Raw genomic sequence first — 11,356 nt, 5'->3', positions numbered from 1 at the left:
GTATGCTTCTCATGTCTGTCTTTGATACCAATCTAACAACACCTGATCTGTACACCTCTGACTATGCTTATCTCTTGTCAAACTTCCACAGACACACACACACACACATATACAGATCAATAAAAACAAACTTGGTATTTAGGGCGCATTACCATTCTTCTCATTCATTTCCCCTGAAGGCCCCCATGGTGATGTCCGCCCTGCATGTGCCCTGGCCGACACAACTCCCTCCCATCCCTCTGGCATCAAATGTCACGACCAGAGGACTGGCAGCCAGTGAGCACACAGTGCAGCACTCTGTCTGCCTCTAGAACAAAAAAAAAAAAAAGAAAAACCAAACCTTCACTTTTACTGCTTGTGATACAGCAGGAAGTTGCTGATATGTTCCTCTGTGAGGAACATGGTTTGTGAGTCCAGATCTAAGTTTACTCATTTAAACCTGTTGTAACCTGTGGTTACAGGAGCAGGAGCTCAGTTATTGTTGACATTTACATTCATTCTGTCCATGAAATGCTTTGTATACTTAGCTAAACAACCAAATTTGACGACTCACAGATTACTTAGCTTTTGTCATCTTTGTCTTTGTGGTTTTTGACCCAGCAATAGTGCTGGCCTAAGGTGTTCAGTATGCTTGAAACAAACAGACCTTGTTAAACTGTTTACATTTGTTGCGAACGGACACATCTAAAGACAGGGTAAAAGTTTTGCCATCATAGCCTTCCAGCATCCACAGGAATTATGTCCACATTGGATAATTCCATCTCTCGATTTATGTCAATGCCAATCGAGCAAGTGGAAAATATGGATGTTGGAATTTATTTCCCCATTTATTTCCCTGCAATTAACATTCACATGTTATTATTGGTAAGAATAATTTGTCCCTAACCTTAGCAAAGGACTTCCAAACGACAGTCCTTTAATTTGGAGGACCTGTTACCCTAACCATGCCTGACAATAGTTCATTTGCCATTTATACAATCATAGTTTCCCTTAATTAACAACAACATTGTCACGAGGTCAGCTCCTTGACCTGTCTGTCAGTGTCTGTTTGTCTGTCTTTGTGTTGTCTGCCCCTCCCCCTTGCTCTCTGTCTCTCCTGCTGGATCTGCCACTCCACACCTGCCGTGCCTCTACAATCAAGCTCACCTGTTTCCTATCAGCTCATCACCCAGGATGTACTTAATCCCTGCTCCTGCCTTTAGTCCCTGCCGGATCATCACTCCTGTTCATGGTTTGTCTAGAGAGAAGTTCGGCTCTTCTAGTCTTACGCCAGCTATTGCTAAAGTACTAGTCTGTTCATTACTTACCCTGTGTTCTCTGTTCTGTTTTTGCCTGCCAGCCTACCTGCCATTCCTTCCAGTCTGCCTGCCACTCATATTCCTCCATTGGGACCAGCACCAACAGCAGCACAACCTTTCCCCACCCCTGAACTCCTTCACTTGTCGCAGCACCCCCTCTCTGGACCAGCACTATCCTGACCCTTTGCACCACCTGTTCCTAAATAAACGTTGTTTGTCTTAAAGTCTGTGTTCTGCTATTGGGGTTCCAAGCCTAGTCGTGACAAACATAGAAGAAAAGAAAGCAATTATTAAAAAAAAAAAAAAAAACCATTGGAAAAGCAGTGGAAAAAAAGAAATGTAATTGAATGTAACCAGGCTTTGTAGAATCATCTGATAGTGATGTTCTTGACTTGTAATAGAGCTGCAACAAAATGGCTTCATAGAAAAAGTGACAAAGTTGTATAAAAGCAAAATAAAAGAGTATGAGAGAGGACTTAAAATCCTCCTTACGTCCTCCCTTTCTACACACCAGGGCAACTGTGGCATAAAATCATTGTTTTTGTTGGTCATAGAAAGTTATACAAATTTGCAGTCATAGCCTCCTCATCCAGACATTGGAACCAGCATTACTGGAAAGGTGTGGGAGGAGGTACATTTTGGATGATCCAACAGGCACCTCACTGACTTTGCATGATGTGTTATTGATGTGTTTGTATGTATCTCTTCAGTATCGTCTGCTGGTCATCTGATTGCCATGATAACAGTACTAGTATTCATGAATTCAAAATAATGCACACTTGTTTTGGTGACCCTTGATGTTTCCCCTAGAAATACTTTATGTAATTATCTCCACTTGACCAGAATCAATTCATCCAGGCCAGTTCTAGACATTTTGGTGACTTGAGCAAGATGTTCTCTTGGGACCTGAGAGGGTTGATCCGATCATTAGAATATTTTATTATAATTATGGGAAATTTGTTGTTACTCACTAACTAACACACTGTTAGCTGGACCTCAAATCAAATTGAGGTCTGGACTTTGACTGGGCAAATCCAGTATAATCCGGTAGTATCCAGTATGAATTCTGTGTCTCTTAAGCCATTCCTTGGTAGTTTTGCTGGATTGCTTTGAGTCATTGTCTTGTTGCATAACCCAGTGTTATGCTGCTTCAACTCCCTGGATGATGGCAAGAGAATCTGGCCAAGAATTTGTTGATAGGCCTGAGAATTCATGGTTCCCTGGATAATATGGAGTTATCCAGGTACAGAGGCAGAAAAGCAGCCCCAGACTTTCACATTTCCTTCACAGTTGTGAGGAGGTTCTTTTCTTGGCACACAGTGTTGGCTTTTCTCCAAACATGGTGGTTTTGATTGTGGCTCAATAATTCTACTTTGGACTCCAGAGAACAGACCTCCAGAGGGCCTCTGGTTTGTCCAAGTACTTTCTGGCAAAGTTTAAATGGACAGCTCTGTTCTTTCTTGAGAGCAAACACTCCCCCCTAGCAGTCCTTCCAAGAATGTCATGTCTATTCGGTTTTCGTCTGTTTGTAGAGCATGTACATTTATCGCAGAGAGCTCTGCAACTTTCAAGAGGTGATTTGAGGTTGGTCTTTAACTTATTTATTATCTTTCTGGTTCTCGCAAGTAATAGTCCACTTCTAGGCAGAGTTGCAGTCATATTGGATGCCCTCCATTTGTAAATGACTTGTCTTAGAGTGGATGGATGGAGCTGGAATCTTTTGGAGATGGTCTTATCGCTTTCCCCAGACTGATGGGCTGTCACTACCTTCTCCTTGATGTCCTTGGATGTCCCCTTTCCTCTCTGCATTGTCGATCTGTATGGGTACACCTTGGCATTACAGCGTTTCTTCTCTCTTTAATCAGTGCTTCCCAAACCCTTTACTAAAGATGCCTCATTTGATTGGTGTGCTTAACTGAAGTGTGCACCTGAATGTGTTTCACCTAAGTCTTTTACCTGCTTGACTTTACCAATGCAGCTGGGGGTTCACTTACTTTTGCACATACACTAATTGCATGTTTCATATACTTTGTGGCTACCCACACAATTCAAGTACATGCAAGCAATAAAATAAACCTGACATTTCATATGTAAAAACTGGTGATGATAGAATAACAAATTATTGCAAAACAACAGAAAAATCTGTTTTGATGCGAGTACATTCTAAATGTAATAGTCATGTGTAATCAAAGGTGTTCTGACATTACTGAGACCCCTGCCAATGCGACACGATGAAATTGCATTTCTTCTTTGTTTTTTCATTGACATGAAGCCTAGAAGAGCATAGACTGTGAAAAACAAGAAATGTTCCTGGCTTTTTATTGTATGTGCCAGTGTCTGCAACTTGTCATGGGAACATCATGCCAGAGAAGGGGGGAAAATTAGTGTGTCCACCTGGGTGTTATGTTTCTGTCAATGTCAATGGGAGCTGGAGCCAATAAATACCCGTCACTACTGTAGAGTAATTTGACTTGGGAATGAATGCCTGATTGTTTCCTTTCCCACTGAGGACACGAGCCAGATCTTAATGGGTGTTAGTGTTTTTTTTTTTGTCCAGTGTGAAAGGGCTTACGTGTAAGTGTGGGAGTGGAAATCAGGTTTATGCATGTGCACACTTCTTCCTGTGATTGGGAATTATAAAACTCATTCAAAGTATGTGTATGAAAGGTTTTATAAATCTGATGAAAAGAATGCGGCTTTGTGCATACACAAAGGAACTGAAAGAATATCATGCATCTGGCCACTGTTTACTTGACCTTGAACCTTCAAGCCAGAGGCAGTCCTGGCTAGATTTGCCCCACCCCCCCACAAAAAAAGGACTTACCCCCAAACCCCACCACCAACACAACAATATATTATATTATTTGTATTATTTCATTACATATAATCTTAAATACAAAAACGTAACTAGAACAAAGAAAAAACAAGATCAATAAATAAAATACAGTATATAAATTGCACATGCTTGAGAAATCCCTGAAGAAAGCAAAAAAAAAAAAAAACTCAACTCTATGGAGCATAAAAAAAGATTCCTGCAGTAAACTATTTTTCAACCTGAGTTTTTCACCCTGTTTAGAACTGGCATTAACATATTAACATTAACAACAGGTGTGAAGTGCAATCTAAAACTTGACTTTTCTAGCCTTCTTTGATGCAAAATCATCAATTACATCATCATACAAAATCTGTTGTGCAACTGTATGATTGCTGCTGATGATGGCAAGTCCAGAGAGACGCTCCTGTGACATAGTGGACCTCAAGTACGTTTTAATAAGCTTCAGCTTGGAAAAACTCCTCTCTGCTTCAGCTACTGTCACTGGAAGGGTCAAATCAATTCTGAGTGCAGTCCACAGATTAGGGTAGATTTCTGCGAGCTCTTTCTCATGGATGAAAGTCAGCAGTTCAAGCAGAGTCGTGGACTTTGATGGGAGGTCAGGGAAGTTCTTCAGCTCCTGCACAAGCTCTCTGCCATCCACGTCTGAGTGTCTAGCAAAACTAAATAACAAATACAGTCATCTTCTGTGGCTTAGCAACATATTAGCAAGAGGCTAATAAATAGCCTATAGCCTACTGTCACTCACATCACTCACAATGTGAGCGGTCGCCCACATTGCCCATAGCAAAAACTGGCCCTGCTTCAAGCTCAAATGCATTTGTGTTTGTTTTAGTAGCTTTCTGTATATGTGCTAATTGACAGTATGTGCTCAGCAACATCACATAATGTAGTTATTACAGTTAGAAGTGATATGAAAAAAAACATTTTATTATGTCATCTGTTTACTATATTTTAAGAATGAAAGCCTTTATTTGCTCTGTATATTTGTAGAGCACATGACTCAGATTGATCTTTGAGTGAATAAAATTCCACAATAATTTGACAGTAACAAACTCACTGACTGAGTGAGATTCATCTCTGAGAAAAACATTAAAGGGCTGGATATGAAGACGTCATTCTGATTATCACATAGACAAGGAGACAAACACGCACATACACATCAGCGTGCACACATTTTACACACTTACAGGGACAAATATACACAGACATAATAAGTTCACACAACACACAAGCTGAAGTCTCTCTGGGTGATCAGCTGCAGCAGTTATCCCTCCCCACAGAGCTGCAGTGTTAACCACACATATGGTTCTCTCTCTCTCACACACACACAAACACACTGTGAACTACCATAATGTAGAGGCACAAAGGGTCAAACAAAGGGCATCAAACAGTAAGCAATAATTAGTTACTGGTTGGTTAACTGGTTTGTATTTTGGACCACACACACACATACAGAGAGAGAGAGAGAGAGAGAGAGAAGAGCTGGTGCAGACACACCACATGGCAGTAGGATTATAGTGAACCCCTGCTGGGGAGCTGAGCTTGCATGTGAGTGACAGAAGGGAACATGTCCACCTAAAGTGAGTAAGTGAGTAAACACCTCCTCTCAAGAGTATTTTCAGTATCAAATAGAAAAAGAAGAACAAGAAAAGAAGAAGCCATCTCTGTATGGAATCACTCCAATGACAACACCAGTCACCATGTTGACGTTCTGACCTATACTAAATCCAGCGTCCACTGGAAAGACTCACATGTTTAACAAGTGACACACTTGTGGTGCACGTACTGTACTTGCCAATGAGTGAAGTGAGACCACAATCGGTTTTGTTCACAGTCACAACAACATGTTTGACATAATAGTGACAGCCTGCAGACCTCCACCACATCAAAATCCAGACCTTCCTCCTATAAAATATGTTTATATGCCACTAATTTGCTTTGATTGTTTGATGACTTTGGAATATACATAATTGCTGCCTGGATTACATTCACTTGCATATTTCTTTTTTTACTCAAAATACCTGAAGTCCGACTTTCTTAAGGCACCAGCAACAACAAAATTGATGATCTTTGGCATGAAAATGAGCTCTACTGACTTTTTCCAGTCACACAACCCTTAAAAACAACAGGACATCCAAATTCAACAAAAGCCATCATTTATAACTTCCCTCCACGATCACATAAAGTAACCTAGATCTTCTGATCTAGTGACCTTATTGACATGACAACATAATTGGTCAGTGCCTTTCAAATCACTGTAATAACATAAATGCATTTTAATATTCTCTCAGTGGTATGGTGGGCATTTGATCAGGTTTAATTAATAAAATGATTTTGTTAGTGTTGAGGAAAGAACATGGTTTACATTACAATATGGTGGTTATGTGGGTCATTGTTACAATAATAACCTCTTAGCTAAGATTAGGTAACAAATCATGGTCAAAGGCTGAAGAAACCAACACTGACTCAGCACTGACTGTCTCCCATTTCCTACCACCCAGCCTAACCTCCTTCCACTGCCGACTAACATCGCAAGAAGAGTCATAATTCCTATGGTTACTGGAGGACATTTGAATACAAACAGATGTTGCTTATGGGCATTTAATGAAACAACTGATTCTGTCATTTTTCTGGGAACAGCAGCTTTAAACTTCAATCATACTTGACTCGCCAGGAGCTGATATTAAGACAGGCAGACACATCTGGTAAAATGTGTTGGCCTCCCACAGGTTCAGTGTAGTATAGTATATTCAGTATAACTGTTTCCTCTTCACCTTAATTAAAAAATATAATTTGCAACAACTATCCAATTCCAACAAAATGTATTTTATTCTGCAAATTGGTTATTTTATGGAAAGCTACAGTTATAATCAAGCTTTAAGTTGGGCATTTGTCATCTTTCATGTGTCTGTAGTAAAATCCACTGAAATCCTTTCTTCTTGCTATATTTGTAACACTAGTAGTAACACTTCAACTGGCTTGTTCTTCATCCACAAATATCCTATATCCAGTTTTGACCATCACGAAGTCAGCTGCCTGCTGTCTCCTGGATTTTGATGACTGTCCTGGAAAGATTTTGCTTAGCTGTACTGCTTGTTGTCAGACCAGCCAAATATTGTCTGTGTGCTCTTTGTGTGAGTCTTGCACCTGTATTTTATACAATTTTGTGCCGCTCTGTTACAGTTTGATCACTGAGGACGCATGAACCCAAGGATTAAGGATTAGAAGAGTTCAACAGCAGAAAATGTGAATAATTGTTAGTCATGAAACTGAATGATTTTTTAAAAATGAAAGAGGAAGTGAGTCAGAGGTCACACACTCAAAGTTGAGGCGTTTATTCCTGAAACTACTGCAGCTGAGAGTACACAAGCCCTGTAATGATGACAGATAATACTGTGTTGAAGTTAACTGAATTACCCTGACATTACCTGCCCACCTAGTCGGGGCGTACAGCTTTGATTCACTTAAACTCAGTATCGCTTACAGTCATTACCTACTTACAGCTTAAAATTGCTTTCAACTTCAGTTTCTCTCTGAAAATCAATCAAACATGAAACACTCCTCAGTTTATTTCCCCCTGAACTTCTTGCCCTCAAAGGAATAATATTCTTTGTTAAAGCTTTACAACTACTGATGCATTTCCACTGCAGGATCTGCAAACAAGTACTTGCTGTAGTGGTAGTACACATCAGTGTCATAAGAACAAAGGCAGGGTGAAGTTTATAGTGCCAAATGTCCCTATTCTGAACAGCATTCATGCAGTCAGTAAGAGAGCACTTTTTGTGACCAAAGTGCACTGAAACAAATGAAGTTTTATTTCACTCATTCATTTGCGTCATTGCGTCAATAACCCCCTATAATGTCATGGAGTTCTGTCAGCTTGATTAGGCTGGTGACCACAAATTTACAACAGAAACCTCTTTTACAAACTAGTAAAGTAAATCTGCTGTTCAGTTGCTTATATAAATCAAATGGCTGATTTGCTTCCACAGCTGTTAAATCAAAGTAAATATTGATTAAAATTGTTCTATTTGGCTTGATTTACCTTTTCAATTAAGAGCATCATATTTGTATGTAAGGGTATGTTGAAATACAGGAATAGATGACTAGCCAAAGACCTTTCATCCTCCATTCACCATTGCCTTGTAGAATTGCCAAATGAATCAATGTTATAAAGATATGAATGAAAATATGAGTGCTTTCTGATCTGCCACCTTTATGGTTAAAATTTGGTTAAGGACAGGAAACTAAAAGTACTTATTAAGGATGGTGAAAGGCTGTGACTAAGGTCCATATTTGGCAATAATCCATTACAGTAATAAGTATTGTAAGTATTACAATTAAGTAACTGTAATTACACTACAGAGATGTTTTTTAAGAGAAATACAGATAACATGACAGGACTAAATGTATGCTACAGGCTGAAATTTGATCAGTTTGATCAAATCAGACCCAGCTTTGATTAAAAGTTAACATGTAAGGATACACCACTTTCCTATTTCTCAGTATTGATATGCACCACCCATCCAGGAAACCAACAACATCTTCACATTTGCTACACACTTTTTATTCTGTACAGCAAGTGACACAGGTACGTCTATCATCCCTCTCTATATACAGGATTATATGAGTGGGAGCTGCTGTGAAGCCCGGGGACTGCAAGCAGGTACCTGAGAAGGTTGTGGGCAGCTGAAATGAAATAGAGGTCAAACTGCCTGCTCAAGAGGGAGGCTGATTCTATGGAGAGTAGACAGAGGAGAAGAGGAGGATGAAGCACAGATATACTGGTGACTGATGAGAATGCAGCAAGGGAAACATGATACAATAAAAAAAAATGGGAAGTATGTTTAGGGAAGTACAGATATGTAGATGGCAGAACAAAGGTAAATCTGTTCAGAAGAGTCAATGAGCATGAGCAGTTCACTGTTTCTTTTAGAATTAATCAGGCTTTGGATACACACATAACACTTGTTGGTAGGATCAAGTCTTTGCACGTTTTTGTCTTTTTCAGTCCATTTTTTTCAACCTTATCCTTTAAGCTACGGTTTTGCCCCAGTTGTAGCAGCTTCTGAAGGTATATTGAGTCGAACAAAAGGCAAATGATCAGGCAGTGTGACTGCATTCAAGGTCAACAAAAAGATACAAGTGCCTGTGAACATATGCAAATTCATTGTAGGTGGTGCAAATCTAGGCCAAGACATCTCTGTGCAAAATGTGGCAGCTTGAGCAAATTTCTTGTTCAAGGCATGATATTGTACAGCTGTACTATAACTCCTGAGACTTTATGACCCTACTGTAAATGTGCACAGGCCAGAGGACAAAGGAGAGAGACCAGTTGTTCAGCCATCTTGTCATTACAGCATTTTCAGAATGATGTCTCAACCTACAGCTCAAATTACCATCAGTGTTAGTATGGATGTTCATGGCAAATACTAATATGTTATAATAAATGTATTTAGCAGATTAATTCCCTCAAAGTGATAGACCATGACTTTTGTTGCACCACCCTCACCACACCCCCTCACATGTAGATTTCTAGCTTTTCTTTTCAACCCTAAGTATAACACCATTATTGCATCATTCAAGATACAAAGCAGGATAAATAGCATGGCTGCTGAAGCAGCTCTTTTCTTTAAGTGTTTGAGAAACAGAAAAAAAATGCAGCTTGAAAAAAATATAGAAAAAAGACCATGATGTGCTTTATTTGTGACCACACAGACACAAATTCCCAACAGCTCTGTAATGTGTTAAGGGGAAGAAGCAACATGTAAAACTCCAGAAAATTGCATGAGAAACAGGCTGCTGCTGACATGATATAATATTTGCCTAAAACTCTGAAAACTACTTCCTCAAAAATTACCACTGCGTTGAACTAACTAACTCTGACAGCCTCACTAAACATTATGAGCTTCAGCAACTGATTTCTCCTGCAGGGTGTTGGTAATGTAATTCTGTTATTTGTCCACCCCACAGAGAACTAGAATAAAGCTATGATTTAATATCAGTACTTTGCGTGTTCTGTACATTTAGTACACGCTCTACATATTTGTGTATTGTCCTTTCATTTACTGTAAATACTATGAGATGTGTTCATGCTGTCATTTTCATATTTGTGCTCATTCATGTATGTGAACATTAATGTGAGTGTGAGCAGTATGTGAAAAAGGTTATATGTGGAGGAGTAGGGTTTATCTATGTGGAAGTAGCCCCAGACCAGTGGCCCCATAATATGGCTACTTAACTGGAATTATTAGCACTCAGTGGCTTTGAGAAGCTTTCAGCCTATTGCGTAATGTTATTTACCAAGCCGCTGTCTTTGAAGAGGAAAACTTGCTGAGATGGGTGGTGAGGAAAGGAAACACATAGGGAAATTACCAAGGAAATTGAGTGAGGAGTTTGACTGTGAAGCCAGATATCTGTTATTTGAAAATTGTGACAAATTGACTGCTAACATGAAAGCAAAACTCATATGTGAGTATATTTCTAGTAGCTCTGTGCTTGAAAAACAATACCTTTCTAAAGAATCCCCCTGTATTCACTGAATCGCCTGTCCTGTCCAGGTCACAGGGGCTCAAGCCTCTCCCAGCATGCACCCAGCAAAGCAGACAGATTCGCAGTCTTTCTCGGGGCTTGTCACGATCAGGCCATGTTCTCCTCCTTTTTCCCCCAGTCCTGCCAGTCTTCATCTGCCCACCAGATGTCTCTGGGCTTTCTTCCTGTCCCCATGTCCATCTGCTTACCTGTGTTTCATTTGAAGTCACCTGCACCCTGTCCCAGGTGAAGACTGGAAAAATGTAGCCTGGTCTGATGAATCTGGATTTCTGCTGAGGCAGATGGTAGGGTCAGAAATTAAGATCAACAGCACAAATCCAGGGAACCAAGCTGCTTTATGTCAATGGTACAGGTTGGTGGTGATGGTTTAATGGTGTGTGAAGTGTTTTCTTGGCACACTTTGGACCCATTAATTACAGCGACTCATTGGTTAGATTTTTGAGGCTCTGGAATGTTTTCCCAGAGGACGTCAAGCTGGCCAAGAAAAAAACATCTTTTAAATCCCTTCTTAAAACATAATTTTATTGAAGAGCCTATCCTGATTTCAAGTTTTTAATTTCTTTTGATTCAACTTAATCCCCTTTTTATAATTTCTTTTACACTACTATCGTTTATCTCATGATTTTTATGGTATATCTTTGCCCTGTTGAAGCACACTGTAACTTGATTT

The sequence above is a fragment of the Lates calcarifer genome, linkage group LG18 (assembly GCF_001640805.2).
Source record: "Lates calcarifer isolate ASB-BC8 linkage group LG18, TLL_Latcal_v3, whole genome shotgun sequence".
In the NCBI taxonomy this organism is placed as follows: domain Eukaryota; kingdom Metazoa; phylum Chordata; class Actinopteri; family Centropomidae; genus Lates; species Lates calcarifer.
This window is presented reverse-complemented; position numbering follows the sequence as displayed.